Here is an 18990-nt window from a genome sequence, read left to right as displayed (position 1 = left end):
GAGATATAATGTGAATTTATGGTGTTTCATTGAATGAGGCGTTACAGATTTATACCACAATTATGACCTAAATCTAATATTTTTGATGAAAATTAACGTGTTTTCAATAAATAAAGACTTTAAGTATTAAAGTGAGACATTGTTCCTGTCCACTGATAAAACTCTGGGCCCGTTCCTACTCCAATATTACCACGGCCCGTCTCACCCATCTGGTTCGATGATTTGGCAGCAAGAGAGGACACAAATAATCAAAGGCAGAAACAGTTAAAACATATATTTATTTTAATTTGGAATTCCAAATGGGAGACAACTTACAAGTTTTATCAACGACACGGATAGCCTAATCTTATTCCGAAGTATCTTCCATGAATTGTAAGTTGTGTCTGTCCGTTTACCCTGGGAACATGTCTTTTATCACACACACGGCTCCAAAAGGGGGCTGGACTAACCCCCCTTTCTGGAGACATTCAGTCTGCCACAGACATGTGCTTTCTGACACTCGGCCGTTAAATGCAATCTATTTAAAGCTTTTTAAAAAGCATTATCTGCTCTACAAGGCTCTCGTAAATTTCTCGTTCAGTCCTGCAGCTGGCACCATTACTGAAGTCTGAATATAACCATTGTATTCAATAGTTACATATTTTTGTGGTGTCATAAACTCCTAGTTTTCCCAGCTTCACATGGTGCTTCCTGTCAGACAGGAAGTCTGTAATCCACCTGCAGGTGGAGTCGGGCACATTCAGCTGGGAGAGCTTCTCCTGAAGCAGAGCTGGGATGATTGTATTGAAGGCAGAGCTGAAATCCACAAACAGGATCCTGGTGTAGGTTCCTGCAGAGTCCAGGTGCTGGAGGATGTGGTGAAGGGCCAGGTTGACAGCGTCGTCTGCAGACCTGTTGGCTCTGTAGGCAAACTGTAGGGGGTCCAGGAGGGGGTCGGTGATTTCTTTCAGGTGTGAAAGCACAAGGCGCTCAAAGGACTTCATAACCACTGAGGTCAGAGCGGCGGGTCATATACCTCATGCACCTTTTCCTTCTTTTGGCACCTTCTTTTGATCATTGAGCCGATGTGACACGTGAATTTCTCCACTGCGAGATCAATAAAGTCTCTTATTTTATCTTTCCTCCACACATGCGACCACAACATTTCTCCTTTGAGTCAGGCTAACGATGAGCCTAACGACTCTTCATTGTGGGGGCGACCAGTTCCAGGTGAACCTAAGCTCTAAAAAGGCCTCGTCTGCAGGTCTGTAAAGCTTGGAACTCCAGGATGGGAAACAGAACGCCTTCAGCTTCAGAAAAGAAATCCTGTTTTATTTTTTTTAACCTTTTTTAGATTGATCATGACCTGGATGACTGAGAATCTTCACCACCACACCATATATTTCACATCATACCCATAAACTTAAAATAATGTATAAGGACTTCCTGTTCAGGGTAGAAGTAGACCAGCTATGTCACTAGAAAGACACAATATATATTTACGGTATATCTGCCGTAAAATCAGAAGCTAGCTGAATATTTCAATATCCTTTATATATTTATCTATTATAGATTAGTTCCACATTTTGAAAAAGGTCTTCATAATGACATTACACTGAGCTTAATTGGATGTTAACAGATTGTGTTTCAATAGTCAAACTCTAGACCCTAAAGTAGTAAGAAACAGGCTACATTGTTACCATAAATGATCAAATAACCTATTTGTGTAAAAATCTTGTTTGCTAGTTTAGAACTCTGTAACCTTTCACAAATTATCCATTAGTAATTTGTACAAAGTTCTCCTTTTTAATACTTTTCTATTTTATTACTTTCTTGATGCATGACTTAGATTAGATTTGCTTCATTCAGCATGTTTGCCTCAAAAACCTCTGAAGATGTAAATAGGTTTGTTTAAAATTATTTAATTTGACCTTCACTGTATAAAGTCACTTTCCAAGTGTTCTGAAAATATAATTATTGTTTAAAATATACGGCATAGAATTATGCTTTAAAAAGGATGTACATGAAATGCTTATTTTGTGTCACGTAGTTAAACTGACTAGCTGTTGTGGAAACCTTGAGGCGTCCGTCTGGATTCCTGAAGCGGTTTCCTGCCTCTCAATGCTGCGACGTCAAATGCCGACGTCTTGAATGTGATGTTTAAACAACTGTGAGTTGAACTAAGATTTGCTAACCGCTCACTTTAATCCATTTTTGACTTTTATTTCCACATACATTGTGCATGATTTAGTTTAGTAGCGAGTAGTGTTCCAAGGTTGTTGAATCAGATAATTACTGTAACAGGGAATTACCTTTGGTTTAATAAAACAACAACTGTGGAATAGTAATTGTTTGTGTTCATTGCAATTCACAGTTGCATGGTTATTCAGAACTCAGAGCTACTTCTTTTCGGAATTAACATACGATTTTAACACAGACATTTTATTTGAATTGGTGATAAAAAGGGTAACGGTTTAAACTCTAATTGCAGTTATAAGTTGAGTTATCACCGTTGCTGGATAAATCTTAACCGTCAGAGTCCGATCAGATCATTTGTTCCAGCACAACTGAGTTCATAACAGCTAATTAATAAATGCATTAGTAGTATAAATCATTACAAGCTTCTAGCTCTGGCATCACCAACATTTGAATCATATTTGTTATAGCTAATTTTTGAGTTTGAATGAATTATTTAAAGTATAATACCAATTTATAATTAATAATAATAATAATCATATTCAATCGGCGGAATTGGACTTCAGATTGGGACGAAAGGACAAGGGACACTGGCTGGCCACAACAAAACAAGGTAAGCAGAACCTGTTTTATCAAATCTGCATTTTCGGTTAAGCAACATAGTCTAAATTATGTGTCCCAAGTCTCAGTAGTACCAAATCTGCTAAATTAATGCTTTGGAGTGCCTTGGAGCAGTATTAAATAAGTGTGGTTCAGAGATGTATTGAGTTTTTTTTATATAAAAAAAAAACAAAAAAACATTGAGAACGACAAGGCAAATAGTTCTGACATAAAATGACAGAACTAAGAATAGAGTAAGTCTTGTGACTTCAAGAAATCTAAAGGCTTTCTTGAGCGTGGCGGCTCACTGCGGTTCTCGACGGGGAACCGTATTTTTGCTGGGTTAGAGGCCCGAGGACCTGAGGAACCTCGAATTTTACATAAAAGGTTGAGAGCGAGATCAGGCAATACACACTGAATGGATGCGGAGATCTAACAGAGTGACTCTGTGAAGCTCCGATTACATACGTAATAAAGTTCTAAAATGAAGCTGAAGGCGCAAGTTCAATTGAAGAAACTCATCGCCTGCCTCCATTCAATCAGAGTCCGATACGCCTCTGATGTGAGCCAATCAGCTACGAACCGCACCTCCATGAAGCCAATCAGCATCCCACGCTCATCTTAAAAGCAACTTCAAATCCACGTCTCAGCCTGCTAACCAGCAAGCGCAAACGGATTGCATGTTGGATTTCGAATCAGATGTCCGATTCAAGACGATAACAACTCATCCTCAAATCCTGCTGCTCTTAGGAACGCCATCTAGCCGCGCATCCATCCTCTGCAATCTCTGTATTCGCTCCAGCATATCTTAATCAGCACTGACCTGGATTCGCTCTCTTAGCGGGCCTTCTTCCGCCGTGGCGTCTCATTCCGTCTCCCAACCTCTGTTTTCATCAGCTCCGATTCCTGGCGCTATGAACTTGCAAATCCCCGCTTTTCACAAGCGACGTAGACGCCGTCACAACTCTAACTCAGTTCCGGTCCCGCTCTGCTTCGTAGCCGAGAGCGGCTATCGTCCTGCGCAACTTTCAGTCTGATCTCCTCTCATGCCCGCTCCTAGCAGCTCAAGGTAACACGTATCCATTCATGTTTTCATTCTTATTACATGCATTTCGCTCATCATGCTCCTGAACTGTCCGTCTGTTAGGCAGAAGTATCCCATCCATTCTGTTTGTTTTCGTTTTCTTCTTCTTCTGGTTTTGGCGGTTGGCTACAGGCTTGTAGTAGCATTACTGCCACCTACTGGTTGCAGTATGGTTCGTGATGGACTCCATTAATCTTCTCTTATTTCATAATTATGTCATTCTAATTCAACTCATTGTTCATATTTTCTACAGTAATTTCTTGTCCATAGTATGCTTGATTTTAAGTGTTAATTAAGTTTGTAAGTTGAAATGTTAACCTTACCATTTTCCTCTTTGGTTTTTCCCATTCCTGTGTTCTCTTACTATCTTTGATATGGCAACGTTCTTCTCGTCTCCCCTTTATCATCAACCTGCAGGCTGTATTAGCAAATGTCTCAGCATTTTAAATCTCTGATTTCGTCATTCAAAGACTTACTATTGGCAATCCTTCCGCATTAAGTATCTTCAATGTCATTCACGTTCAGTTTAACCGGACAGTAGGGTTGAGTTGTTACTTAACCCATTTTATTTCAGAAGTGCATTTTAAATCCAGCGATTTATACCAATTGTTGTGCCCTTCACGAGCTCTGCTGCTCTGGCCAGGCATTCATAAAGTATTCTGTCAAATTCTCTTCACCTACTTTCATCGTGCACTGCCACGTGCTACGTTGTGTGCCTTGTCTCGTGCCCTGTCTCGTACCCCGCTCGTACCTGTCTCATACCCCTGCCATGTGCCCTGCCATGTGCCCTGCCATGTGCCCGGCCATGTGCCCGCCATGTGCCCTGCCATGTGCCCGTCTCCTACTCCTCATGTACTCTGTATGTGCCTGTTTCGTGTCCTTCATGTCATGAGCATTCATTCTTTCATGTCCCCATGCATCAGCCCCATGCATCAGCCATGCAGCAACCCCGAGCACCAGCCGAGCACCTCACCATTCATCTCACCTCATCTCACCATCCATCTCACCGTTCCCCTCACCTCACCTCACCATTCACCTCACCTTCATCTCCCATTCCACATCACTGTTTTGTAGGCCTTCGCGGCAACGGCCCTGTTTTGTAGGCCTTCGCGGCAACGGCCCTGTTTTGGTAGGCCTTCGCGGCAACGGCCCTGTTTTGGTAGGCCTTCGCGGCAACGGCCCTGTTTGGTAGGACTTCGCGGCAAACGGCCCTCTCATTAAGCTACGCTGCTTCTCCTTTTCATTCTTCTCTGCCCGTCTGGTGCACGCTTTCTCTGTGGTGCCTGAATTAGCACAATGTTCAGTCATGTTACCATCTTCATCCTCTTCATTCATTCATCTTGTGGTCACTTCCTCTCCTAGATCTTCCTTTCACTATTCTCAGTTTGTCCTTTTTAAATTAAACCTGTCGGCCTGCAAATCGAGTTCTAGGTATTGATCTCAACTTGGTTCCAGCATGGTTCCTGCCTGCAGTTAAGCTCTTGAATTCACAAGATATCAGTCTCGTCCCATATCAGTTATTTTCAACTGTCAGCTGCCCTCCTTGCTTGGTCACCTCAATCTCACAAATGCATCATTGCCAGAGTCATGCTTTATTTCCAGGCAGCTAGAGTTCACTAAATTTGTTCTTTCCTTCTTGAACAGGATACTCTGGTTGAGAGCTGCCGTTTTGACCGTCTGGTCTGCTTCTCGCCTGATCGAAATATATTCTATAATGCCTTTCTGTCGTGGATGTGTTTAAAAATTTACGGATGCTGCCATCCGTAGGTTTTGGTGGGGGGGTTCTTTATAATTGTTTCACAGGTTCCTGATCACTCAAACAATGGGCTCGGTCATCATCATCATGCCTCACACATCGTTCTGAGCTTCCATTCATTTTAGCTGCCCAATGCCTCTCGGCTTTAAGGTAATCTAACTGCAAATACTGGTGGTGGATTGAAACTTTTCACATGTTTCGTCAGACCCTTCATGTTTCACTCTTTCAAATTGAGTTTATCATTCATAATCATCACAGTTCGTAACTCTCCTATCATATAGTTGATCTTTCACGCTTCTTTCATATCATCATTAATCATATGTATACTTTCATTCATATCGCAACTCATATTGACAGTTATCCCGTCACTCATTCTGTTATGTATCCTTTCATGCATTCTTTATGTATCCTGCAATGCACTCTCTCGTGCGTCTCGTAGTATCTGGTCCTGCGTCTTGTCATGTGTTCTTTCATGCCTGCGTCAAGCATTCTGTTATGCATCCTGTTATGCATCATGTCACCTGTGTCGCATCTTGTCATGATTACTCATTTCTCTATGTGCATCATCTGCAAGACATCTTCCGCAAGAAAGCATAATCAAGACATCTTCCGCAAGAAAGCATACGCAAGACATCTTCCGCAAGAAGCATACGCAAGACATCTTCCGCAAGACATCTTCCGCAAGAAGCATATGCAAGACATCTTCCGCAAGACATCTTCCGCAAGAAAGCGTACGCAAGACATCTTCCGCAAGAAAGCGTACGCAAGACATCTTCTGCAAGAAAGCATAATCAAGACATCTTCCGCAAGAAAGCGTACGCAAGACATCTTCCGCAAGAAAGCGTACGCAAGACATCTTCCGCAAGAAAGCGTACGCAAGACATCTTCCGCAAGAAAGCGTACGCAAGACATCTTCCGCAAGAAAGCATACGCAAGACATCTTCTGCAAGAAAGCATACGCAAGACATCTTCCGCAAGAAAAGCATCTATGCTCACATCTTCCGCAAGAAAGCATACGCAAGACATCTTCCGCAAGCAAAGCATTCATGCTCACATCTTCCGCAAGAATGCATACGCAAGACATCTTCCGCAAGAAAGCATCTCTGCTCACTTCTCCTTGTTCATTTCGTTCATTTCATTCACCTAATCATCTCCCATTCAAATCACTATTCCGTCACACTGCCTTATGAGCCAGGCGCTCTGACCTCGGCATTTTTGGGGGGAACATCCCTGTTCTCATACATCTACTTATGCATATTAAAGTATAATTCAGCATTAATGTTCCTGCCGAGGTCTGAGCGCCAAAGACTTAAAATATTGTATCAATAAAATCCTTCTAATTGCCATTTCTTTCTCTGTGAGTTTTTCAGATTGAAATGAAGCTGAAGGCGCAAGTTCAATTGAAGAAACTCATCGCCTGCCTCCATTCAATCAGAGTCCGATACGCCTCTGATGTGAGCCAATCAGCTACGAACCGCACCTCCATGAAGCCAATCAGCATCCCACGCTCATCTTAAAAGCAACTTCCAATCCACGTCTCAGCCTGCTAACCAGCAAGCGCAAACGGATTGCATGTTGGATTTCGAATCAGATGTCCGATTCAACCCACCCCCAACCCCTTCTCCACCATCGTAGCTGAGTTCATCTAGCTTCCAAGACGTTCCTCCATCCTCAACCCATCAGAGTGTTTTCTCCCTTCAGTCTTCATCACTCCCTATCGCCTGTTATTGGTCCGGCAGAAGACCACCATGTTGGGCCCGGTTCTGCCAGAGGTTTCTTCCCAAAGGGGAGTTTTTCCTCTCCACAGTCGCTTCAAGCTTGCTCATCATGGACAGTTCATGCAAACCTGTGTTTATCAAGTTGGACATCTATCTTAAACAGATCACCATATGGACTGAACAAACTTCTTCTATCTCCACTCCACCACCAGTTTCAGACCTGGGGGGAACATCCCTGTTCTCATACATCTACTTATGCATATTAAAGTATAATTCAGCATTAATGTTCCTGCCGAGGTCTGAGCGCCAAAGACTTAAAATATTGTATCAATAAAATCCTTCTAATTGCCATTTCTTTCTCTGTGACTTTTTCAGATTGAAATAACAGAACTAAGAACAGAGTAAAAAGATAAGTTGTGCGGATAACACAACAAGAAAAAAAGTCCTGTGAGTTCAAGAATTTTTTTTATATAAGAAACCGTGACCTGACGTAGAAACAGGGAGAAAGGTATATATGAGTCGTGAAGCTGGACACACAACTGGGGAATCGGACGAGGGATAAAGATAAAAAAAGAGCTCTTAATTGAACACACAATCAGCTATAAGACTAATTTAGCAAAAAACAGTTTGAATGTTGAGCGCGACTGGGGGAGAACGCCAAAGCGTGAGCGATTACCATGGCTGCGGGGTTTTCATGTGACATAACATTGAACAGCAGGACCCTGATAAAATTAAACATTTAGCTACATGGGTAAAATAATATAATGCAGGTTTAAGGGGTGATTTAACAGACAAAAAACAGCTAAAATTCCAGGAAGCTATTGTTAATAAATCAGGAGATTTAAAGGGGAATCCCCGAGCAACAATTTGGGAGTTTTTTGGAGACTCTTTACGCGCAAGCTGTCTGTCTGATATTGTGTCCTTGTCATATCTTATCCAACATATTGTGTCGGTTAAAATGGGATCATTGTGTTTGAATGAGTAAAGGAGAGACTGAATCAGCGGCTCTGAACAGAGTGTGTGTGTGTGTGTGTGTGTGGCTCAGAAGATATTTACGGTGGAAAGTCACTGTGCGGAGTTGAGTTTACTCTCGAGAAACAAGTAAAAATTGTTCATCCACTGGCACCTCTAGAAATTTTTCATAGGGGTGGCCAGATGGTGCCACTTAAATTCTTGGGGTGGCACACTGAAACTAAAAGCCATATTTTCAGGATTTTATTCTACGGTTGTAGTAAAGCTGCCTGTAGAAAACTACCAGAAAGACTTAAATAAACACCTATTGATATATTTTGGGTTATTGTGTGATTTTTAATGTTACTAATGATCTAATGTGCATAGATATAGACAAATAACAGTACAGTTAACATTTTGAGTTGAACAATAATTGCTTTGTATTATGGAATCATATTAGGAATAAGGTGTAATTTTATTTCTTTATTGAAAACTAAATGATACTGGGGAAAAGCAGATACTGGCAGATAAAAATAAAATCAACAACAGAAATGATATCTTTATTTATGTAACAGAAAGACCTTCCTATATGGCTCCAGAAAGACAGTGAGCTCTGTTAATGTCTTTGGTGTTTCCTGACCACTACTTTGCTTCCTTTCAAGAATCAGCTTAAGCTCGGGGATCTCATACTGCAGATCCTCAGTACTGCAGTTGTATTGTGAGGCAAATGGAAACACATCCTTCTCACAAAATGTGGCACTGCACGGGTTCAAGGCCTGTATCCCCTAGCAAACATGAGATCTATTTGGGCTAATAAACCTCTTGCCTCTATAGCTCTGTCACCATTTTGCTCTTCTGATATTTCTTTTAGTAGCCGTATGATGGCTGGCATTCTGTCCCTTACTGTCTTGCAGGCATTATACCTACATGCCCATCGTGTCTCTATCAGTCTTTGTAAATCTCTTGGGGTCCCCGAAAACATCTCTCTCTGTACCTCAAGCCATTTTTGGTGCACATATGACCCTGACACAAAGATATAAAGTTTCCGCAAAATAGAAAAGAAACAATTAGCTTCAGGAATGCATTTCACACTGTCAACTAATACTAAATTCAAACAATGTGCATTGCAATGCACATAAAAGGCTAATGGGGCCTCTAATTTCATGCGTGCCTGCACACCTGTGTTTTTTCCGCTCATGACTCAGGCGCCGTCATATGCTTGCCCTACAAGGTGGTTTTTGTCGTCAAGACCATGCTTCTGCAAAAGGTGAATTATTTTCTGTTAAAGTGATGCAGCATCGAGGCGCTGTGCTGCTTCAAAGGCAAGGAAGCTCTCACATACTGACCCATTGTAATAGTATCTTATTACAAAGGACATATGTTCTTTTTTGCTGAGGTCTTTAGTCTCATCAACCAAGATGCTGAAAGCCTCACTTTGGGCAACTTCACTCGTTATTGAAGAGCGGACCATTTCAGCTAGACAGTCAACCAAGATATGTTGCATTTTTTTGACTTGTATTTTTTTTTGACTGTGTTTGGCTATCAGTTCCATAATAGAGAGAAAATTTCCTTTATTCTCACCATCTGATTCTTTATGTGCTCTCTGTGCTATGTTCTGTGTAGCTGTGAGGAGCAAGGTTTCTCCAATAATTTTAATGTACTCTATATTTTCCTTCACCAATTTATTGTATTCTGCACTTAAGGAAGCGGAGAGAGAGGATGTGCCTGCTGTGGATTTTTCATACTCTGCCCATGCTAACATGACATTAGTATGGGCGTCAGATTTGGCATGGCCTAAAAGTCCCCCATCTTTAAAGGTTGCCTTTTTCCAATTTTTAAAGCCCTCTTCAGATGTAAATACAGAATCACCTGAGGAGGGCAGACTGAAGTGCCGACAGGCATAACAGTAAGCAGAGTCTTTACTCTGAGAATATTCAAGCCATTTATATCTGCTGTACCACTCTTTAGAAAAGCATCTTTTTCTGTCCCCATGACAGGCACCCTCTGCCTCACATAGAGCCTGTCACCGTATCTCTCAGCTGATCAGCTACACCTGTCATGCCTAATCAGATCCGGACTCATTTCACCTGCCAACCCCTCTATAAAAGCTTACCTCAGTGTACCATTCCCCGCCGGATAGTCTGCAGTTGTCTTCTCAGTGTCATTATGGCATCCTTACCTGATCCTTGCTGCCTGCCTGCTCCCTTCATCTGCCAGCTTCAGCTCTGCCGTCCAGCTCCAGCCATCTCCACAATTCCTCTGCAGCAGCCTGGTACACTCTTCGGTTCTTCATCCACTGTTCAACCTCTTCAATAAAGACTCTTTAAGTGTGGCTGAATTCGGGTTCAACTCCACAAAAACCTGACAAATGCTGTCAATAATTCTATCAGCAGACAAAAAAATTAACAATTTTACAACTGATGATCCTGATCATATTGCTAAATACTGATGTTCATTTTATGAGAATCTGTATCGTTCTAACCTCTGTCAAGCCTCAATTGATTCCTTATTAAATAATTTAATAATGAAACTGATTTCTAACATTGACCAGAAACGCTGTCAGGAATCAATCACCACTCATGAAATTCTTGATGCTATTGAACATCTCAAAACCAACAAATCCCCTGGGACCAATGGTCTAAGTGTTGATTTCAATAAAAAAAATTCTAACGCCCTCGCCCCTTTTTTAATAGAGGTATTTAATGAATGCATAAAAAATGTCTCTCTGCCTACAACTCTTACTCAGGGCTTATCCAGCCTTATACCAAAACCCAACAAGGATCCTTCTTGATAATTGCCAACCTATTTGCCTTTTTAATACCCACTATAAAATATTAGCCTTGGTGATCACTAAAAGATTAAAATCAGTTCTTCATTCAATCAGGATTTATGAAAAATCGGCATATCACAAATAACATAAGACTTGTTCTTGATGTCTTAGATTATCCTATTTTGTTTCTGATAATGGATTTATTTTAGACTTCTATAAGGCTTTTGACACTGTAGAATATGGTTTTAGATTTGAAAGTTTAGAAAAGTTTGGATTTGGAAAGCTTTTTATATCGACTATCAAAACTCTGTATAAAAACAACAACAGCTCTATCAAATGAAGGAACGGCTCCTCTCCTAGATCTAACATCAGCAGAGGAACCAGACAGGGGTGTCCTGTCTCCCCCTACCTGTTTCTTTTGTTAGCTCAGCTTCTGGCAGATCATATTAAAGGAGAAGTCCGGTCAACAAGGAAAAATCAGGGGACCATAAGCTATAACTAAAACTAATACGTTTGTGGTTATTTAATGAACTTATCTTTAATCAATAAGAAAATAAAACCATAAATTGTCGTCTGGATCACTGTGTATGGACATCACTGACATCACATCCTGCGACGTGGAAAAGCGGAAGCGGCGACAACATTTCTCCGCTCTTTCCATGCAAAGTCAATAGAAGCCGTTCTACACAGCTGCGATCATCAACAATTTTTTCGGATTTCCAGAGGACTTCACCACTGACATTTGCAAGAGCTATTGTTAAAGCAACAATGGTCACGTGCATGGCCATTGGATGTTCCAACACAACTGGTAAAAGTGGAAAAAACATTGCTTATTTAAACTTTCCGATTCATGAGGGGCGGAGGGATACCACATGTTATGTGGTATCCCTCCGCCCCAGCATGTGCTGGAACGCTTTTATATTTTAATATTTATACAATAATGACCACCTGCCCTATTTACTAGGGGGCAAATATAACTCAAGTCACTTCAGTCATCTCTCCTCTGCTGCAGTGCCGGTAAAGCCGAGCTGCGGCGGAGCGAGCGCGCGCACACACATACACACGCGTACGTATATATATATATATCTTGGGGGGCCCGACTGAGTTTGCACTGCAAATAAGTCCGGTTTATGTCAAGAAACTCTTCTAAAAAATCCATATCGCTATCAGATGATGATAGCTCCACGGAACTCCCATCACTGTCACTAAGTATTTCATCACTCTCTGCTTCGTACAGAGCACCAGTCGTCGCCATCTTGGAAAATAGTGCGTCGTGACAAACCACAGAGCGTTGGGACTTGCTCAACAGTGGGTCCGCCGAGTGACGTCACAAAATGGGAGGTGACAGTACTATAGGGTAGTTCATTGTTATTGTTTTCATCCGGGTTTTTCGCACATGCGCGCCGGACTGGTAGGCAAAAGGCAAACACAATGGCGGACGCAAGCAAAGAAACTGACGAATTCTCCACGTATTTTTCTTCCTTAGATAACGTATCACAAGATCGTTTTAAGAGTAACTTTATGGTTGATGGTATCAGATTGCCAGATCCACACAGCAAAAGCCGGAAGGGACGGAGCCAGTCTGTGAAATGCTGGCCAAGTGTTCCGTACCGTGACATAAGCATTACAGCTGCCTTATAAACACGCAGGCCAGTGCAGACGAGAGAGCAAGAAAGCCCTGAAATTACTGGACGGCTACAATTATTTTATATCGGGACATAGGCACCAGCGACGCCATGAGGGATTGAGAGGGTCAGAAAATGGATGGATGGATGTTCAGACATGTTTGTGTAACATACGAAAGTGGTGTCGGACACAGACCACACCTCAGCAGAGAGGAAGACCCGCCCGGTAGGTTAAAAAAACATTGTTCACTACAGATTATTTTGGTGTTTTTGTCTTGTTAAAATGGGTGTGGGTGTCGGCGACATTGCAGCGTAAACACAGACGTACTAGTGTCCGTGAACGGGGGCGTAATGGAGCCGCTGTCTGCTGCTCCAGACAGCGGCTGCTGCTGCTGCATCAACTCCGCTTCTCTCGGCCCCGTCTAGCGATCGCCACCTCCCCTTCGCCGCTATTTAAGTAGAACAACGACTAGAGCAGAATTAAGTTGTATTTACCGGAGATGTGTAGACTGCAAATTCTGTCGTAGTATGATGCCTCCCACAGTCCATTCGGATCGTCTGCCTGTGCTCTTTTCATTGAAATTATCCATTTCTTTCTTCTTTCTTCGTCCTTCGGTAAACGAAAGAAACGTACATCCAATGATTTGGAATGCCTCTGTGTGCAACCGGGAGCACAACAAGTCGTAGGCATTGTTTAGATTCCAAAAATAAACTAACCAAAAGTACGCTCTAAATCACCCGTTTTGTCATGTAGTAGACGAGAACAGTCCTGTTTTTTGCCTACCCGCGGGACCCGGATGTAGCGCCGACGTCACACGTGACCTTGTCTATAGAGAACAGTGATTTGCTTCAAGCAGGGCTACCCGTGTGATTGTTTGACCAGCAGTGATTTATGTGAGCCCTGCAGGACGACAGCTGAGGACAGGGAGCAAGAGGAGGCACATTTCTCCAACAGCATAAATGCAGCAGACTCAGCCAGCGGTGTGAGTGAGTCAAACATGGACACCTCTTCAGCTCAGATGGCGTGGGACAGGGGCAAAAACTGGGGTTGGATGCTTTCTGCATTCATCTGCCTGAACATCCTGATTCTGGGTTGCGCCTTTGTCAGCGCGGGCACTTCAGAGATTGTCAAAATCAGCAGCCTGGACCTGCAGAGTTTCCTCATCTTCCTCTTTCTGCTCACCTCGATCTGGATGGTCTATTTCACCTACAATTCCAGGGCGGGAAATGTTTCTGTCTTCAAGGATAGACATGCGGGACCCATTTGGCTCAGAGGTAAAGTACAATTTTAACAATTAAACATTTAATGTAAGGAGTTTTATTTGGACAAATCGATAATTGTCTGCTTCTCTAAATGTTGGTTGTCCTTCAGGTGGACTTCTGCTCTTTGGAATCCTCAGTATCATCATGGACATCTTTAAGATAGTCAGCTATGTGGGGTACCTCCACTGTGATTCAGCCATTAAAGTTGCATTCCCTGTGGTGCAAGTTGTCTTTGTTCTCGTACAGGTAGAAATCAAATATTGTTTAATGTTCTTCAGTCCTGATGTTTGAAAAGTATTGATATTTTGCATATTGCACTTGTAGACATACTTTTTCTGGATCCATTCAAGGGACTGTGTGCAGGTCCAAAAGAACCTTTCACGGTAAGCTTTTAAGGTGTATGCATATTATCTGCCAACTTTCTGTCCCCAAACACATGGGGTAGCCTATAAAGAAGAGAAATAAAAAGAGAAATAAAAGTTCAAGTTGTGCCTTCCAAACCAACATTTACAAATGGGGTCCAGAGGAATATAGGAAACTTTGGATCTCAGGTCTCATTGTGGCCAAATGTCAGTTGAATTAATACTGTATGTGGGAAATCAACACAACTTGGGGGATAAGGTGAGTTTGGCACCGATGTGGTGATAAGAAATACACATTGAAGACACAAGTAAGGCCTCTATGGTGTGCCCATGTGGTTTTGCCAATACTGGTTTATGTGCCTCACCCAAATGGGCCTTTACAAGAAGCTCATCGTAGTCCAGTGGCCCACTTAATAACCTTTTGTTATTAAGTAAGCTGAGCATTGTTAATCTTTTCCCTTTTTTGATATTTTAGCTGCGGACTGATGCTCGCCCTCTCCACAAATCTTGTTTTATGGATGACTGAAGTTACAGAGGAGTCCCTTCACCAAACAATTTCTCCTGAGTTCTCAACCGACCACGCTAAGCTCTCACGACGGCAGCAGTACATCAAGAGCGGTAGGCTCAGCAAATGAAAGCTGATTTTTTGCAGTCAATATGCAGAAACAATGGAACACTTTTATATCGTGTTATGTGATTTGTGGTCTTACAGCCAGTTATGGAGATGACCAGTGTACGTGCAGCCACACTTCCTGTGACATCTTCAAGGATGCCTATTACTACCTGTACCCCTTCAACATCGAGTACAGCCTCTTTGCCTCCACCATGGCGTTCGTCATGTGGAAGAATGTGGGCCGAGCGGCGCCCGAAAGCAACCACCACCACCACCACGCCAGATTCAGCCTCAAGGATGTGGTCATTGGCCTCGTTTTGGGCATCCTCCTCGTGGCAGCAGGCATCGCGACCTTCGTTGTGTATGAAATCGATATGAAAACGAATTTCTCTGACAAAGAAAGCCATGACACAGCATTGATGATGCACTTTGTCATGAACATAGTCATTGCGACCACGATGTGTGTCTGCACCATCGTCGGAAGCGCTATCTTCATGGTGGACCACAGGGAGCACATCTCAGAGAAGAACCCCACCCAGAGTCTGGACGTGGGGCTGCTGGTGGGTGCCTCACTGGGGAAATTCATTGTTAGTTATTTCTCCATTATTGCCATGGTTGCAACTGGGGCCAAGGGCCACCTGAACAGGCTCAACTTGAGTTGGGGCATACTGATGGTACTCTAGCTTGGCCTACAGAACTTTTTCATAATTGTGGGCCTGCACCGGGAGCAGTGGCGGCTGGTGCTAAAAAAACTGAGGGGGGCGCACACAAACAAACAAATGAAAAACAAACAAAGCAAATCTTAAAAAATAGCACTATTTGAACATGAATTTTGCCCTCCTTTCCTTCTGCCCAGCAAATTTCTCAATTATATTCTTAATTGTTAAAGTCAGTCATCTCTGTGACTAGTCTTTTCTCCATTGACAACATGGCCAATGCATTCAGCCTGTCCTGAGTCATTGAGTTTCTCAGAAAAGTCTTGATTCTTTTCAGAGTTGAAAAGCACCTTTCAGCTTCTGCTGTGGTCATGGGTGTGGTGATGAGGATCTTCAAGAGCGTGACAGTTTCTGAAAAGACTTCTTCTAGATTGTTTTCCTGATTTTAATAACATTTGCTGCCATTTTTTAAGGCTGCGTTATGAAATGTGTTACAGCATTTTTGTGGGACAAGATTATACAAAATTCAGTAACCAAATGTTTTATTCCCCATTACCCATAAACTTCAGTACAACTTAAATAATAAAATATCTTGCTGACAAACATTACATCAACATACCTACACAGCATAGACACAACTAAAGGTATTTCTAACTACAAAGCACATCTTCCTAATATATTAAATAACATTACTATAAACCAGTGTAACAGTGATTTTCCACAACAACTCACCTCTGCAGCAATCCTTTCATGGTCTTCTACACTGAGTGTCCAACACTTCTTCACTGGCTGACTACTACCTACACTGCTTTTTCCAACCACGGAGTGGAGAGATCACTTGCCTGCTGCTGAATTTGTAAATTAAGACAATCCGGTCCAAGCTCCTTTATCCTGTTATTTTCTTCAAGTGAACGCTTTGTAAAAGCATTTTTTGTAAAGACAAAACAGAAGTTTCTCTCATTTTGAAACTACTCAACTTTGCAAGCATAACCGTGAATCAACCTAACGAACTGCAGCTGTGCTGAGTCGAATCGGGGATTGTCCAATCACACAATGTTTTAAAAAAAATTAGCCAGTACTGACACTCTACCAGTAATGACACAACAGAATGGGTGTGTCCGGGGCGCAGAGCCGTGCGCCCCTATGCAAAAGCCTAGATGACCAATTAAAAGTCAGCCTCAGGTCACCTGCTTACCAAAGTTGACGCGGCTACATTCACTCTCATTAGACCGGCGCCCTGCACATAGGAAGTGTGCACAATGTGAGCAATTAAATAGAATTATGTATTTACTATTTTAATAAATTCTAACATGTCTATTGAACACAGTATGAATAAATACATTTCTAAGTACTTTGCAGTTCAGAAATCATTTATTATCTAAACGATTTAAAGGGGGCGGCGCCCGAGCGCCCCCTACTGGCCAGCCGCCACTGACCGGGAGCCCTTTCATGAGGCTGAGCCTGACACGGTGGTTGCAAATCCATATGCAGCGGAGTCCAGCAAAGATGGAAGCGGATTACAAGTTAGAGACTTAGGCCAAAAATCCAACCCTGACACTGAAGCACGTGGCCACAGTAGGGCAGCAGAAGACAGACACAAACAGCTGTGGAAGAGGCGAGTGTTGAGAGAGGTCTGCGCGTTCCTGCTACTGGGTAACGTCATTGTAAGTATCTTTCTCCCGTTCTCTCTCACATTCAGAGCAGCCAATTTCCCGGACGCTAAGCCTCTTCTTTCTGTATTTCACAGCTGTGGATCATGCCAGCCTTTGGTGCTCGTCCCCAGTTTGATCACGACACTGAAACACAGTTCTACCAGTTCAGCATGTGGGCTGCTGTTGTGAACGTGGGCCTTCCTTTTGGCATCTTTTACCGAATGCACTCCGTTGCCAGTTTATTTGAAGTCTACCAGAAGTTGTAAATAAGCACATGGAAAAGAGGGTACAGAAAGTTATAAACTGCCATTTTTAACTGTTTTGTGGAGCCTTTTTTGATTTGCATTTTTTGTCAAGGAGAAACTAAATAACTTGTTTTATTTTTTTCAATTTTTTATTTAGTAGTATGTTTATGCAACAATGTAAATATATTAAAACTTTATTTTTGCAATTTAAATGTCTTGTAAAGCTTATCTTGTGCAATCCAGTTTACACAGTAATATCTGTTTGCAAGCAATAAAAAAGAGGAATCTAAGTCCAAGCCAATGTTATTATTATTATTATTAAATATTATTATTATTATTATTATTATTATTATTATTATTATTATTATTATTATTATTATTATTATTATTATCATCATAAATTGCAGTTGACTTTGCTGCCCTTAGGCTAATGTAAAGCAATACATTTGTCAGAGACCATGTTTTGGTGTTAGTGCACAATTAACAACAATGGTTTCCCATTATTAGTTCTAAAAATAATAAATAAATGTATATATATAATTGACCCAGATTAAATTACGTGAATTTTAGTTTTGAAAAATCATCCAGTTGGTCCCACAAAAATGTAACTAGGCGTTATATCAAAACTAAAGTCATAGAATAGAAAATATCTCATTCATCTTAAATCTTATGCTTTCTAAAGGAACAAACGGGTATGTGCTTAACGGAGCCCCCTGGTGGTACAAAAGTGTCACTATAATACCCAAAGAGCAAGCTTGAAAAACTGGGCTCACAAAACCTTTACGTTCATAATCTATAAAAGAACAATGGAAACTGTTGCCAGCAATGGCGGATTTAAGAAAACAAAATATACCTCAAGAAAAAAACTAAAGAATGACATTGTTAGGACTCAGCAGGCAACGCCAGTCAGGCCTCTGCTGGCTCTGACCCCTTTGAGTAAGGAATGACCGCAGCGCTGTGTGGGCGTCCCTACTGCACGTCATTACCGGGTGTGACGTCATCCTCCCATTGTTTTGTTTTATTCTTATTTCCATTATTTTTTTTATTAAACAAAGCATACATTGCAAAATCTTGCAGAGGTACACAACAACTGCAAAACTGCAATAACAGAGGAAAGAACACAATAATAACGGATTACGGTAGGGTGACCACGCGTCTGGCGTAAGGTAGACAGTCTGAGTTTTGAATGCCACACACACATATTTGTCTTTCGTTTTGAGGCACTAGGCTTGGGAGCAGATTTTTTTTCTTCAAAGGGTATAACTGCAGAGACAACCAGCAGCAAACACGCCCCTATTGGAACGCCCACACACGCCCCTCTGGGAGGTCCGACAGTGTGGGCGTGTTGTTAGTGCAAAGGCTTATTGGTTTGTTTATTTACCAACTTCAATCCTTTTTTTTCCTTCCATTTTCTTCATTGTCACTGGATTTGCCTTCTGTCGTTTTTCTGCTGATTCCCCTGAACACCTTTTTTACTTGTACTTCCTATCGCAAGTACATTCTGGAGAGACATCAAAAAA

The 18990-nt window shown here is 41.9% G+C and overlaps 1 pseudogene; it reads left to right on the top strand.

Annotated features, from left to right (window-relative positions):
• The first annotated feature begins 8080 nt into the window (after window positions 1-8080).
• Window positions 8081-17566, top strand: LOC118559595 (annotated as a pseudogene).
• The last annotated feature ends 1424 nt before the right edge of the window (window positions 17567-18990 follow it).

This window comes from Fundulus heteroclitus, unplaced genomic scaffold (genome assembly GCF_011125445.2).
Source record: "Fundulus heteroclitus isolate FHET01 unplaced genomic scaffold, MU-UCD_Fhet_4.1 scaffold_324, whole genome shotgun sequence".
Lineage (NCBI taxonomy): Eukaryota > Metazoa > Chordata > Actinopteri > Cyprinodontiformes > Fundulidae > Fundulus > Fundulus heteroclitus.
Note: the sequence above shows the minus strand (reverse complement) of the source record. Positions and strands in the feature narration are given on the sequence as shown.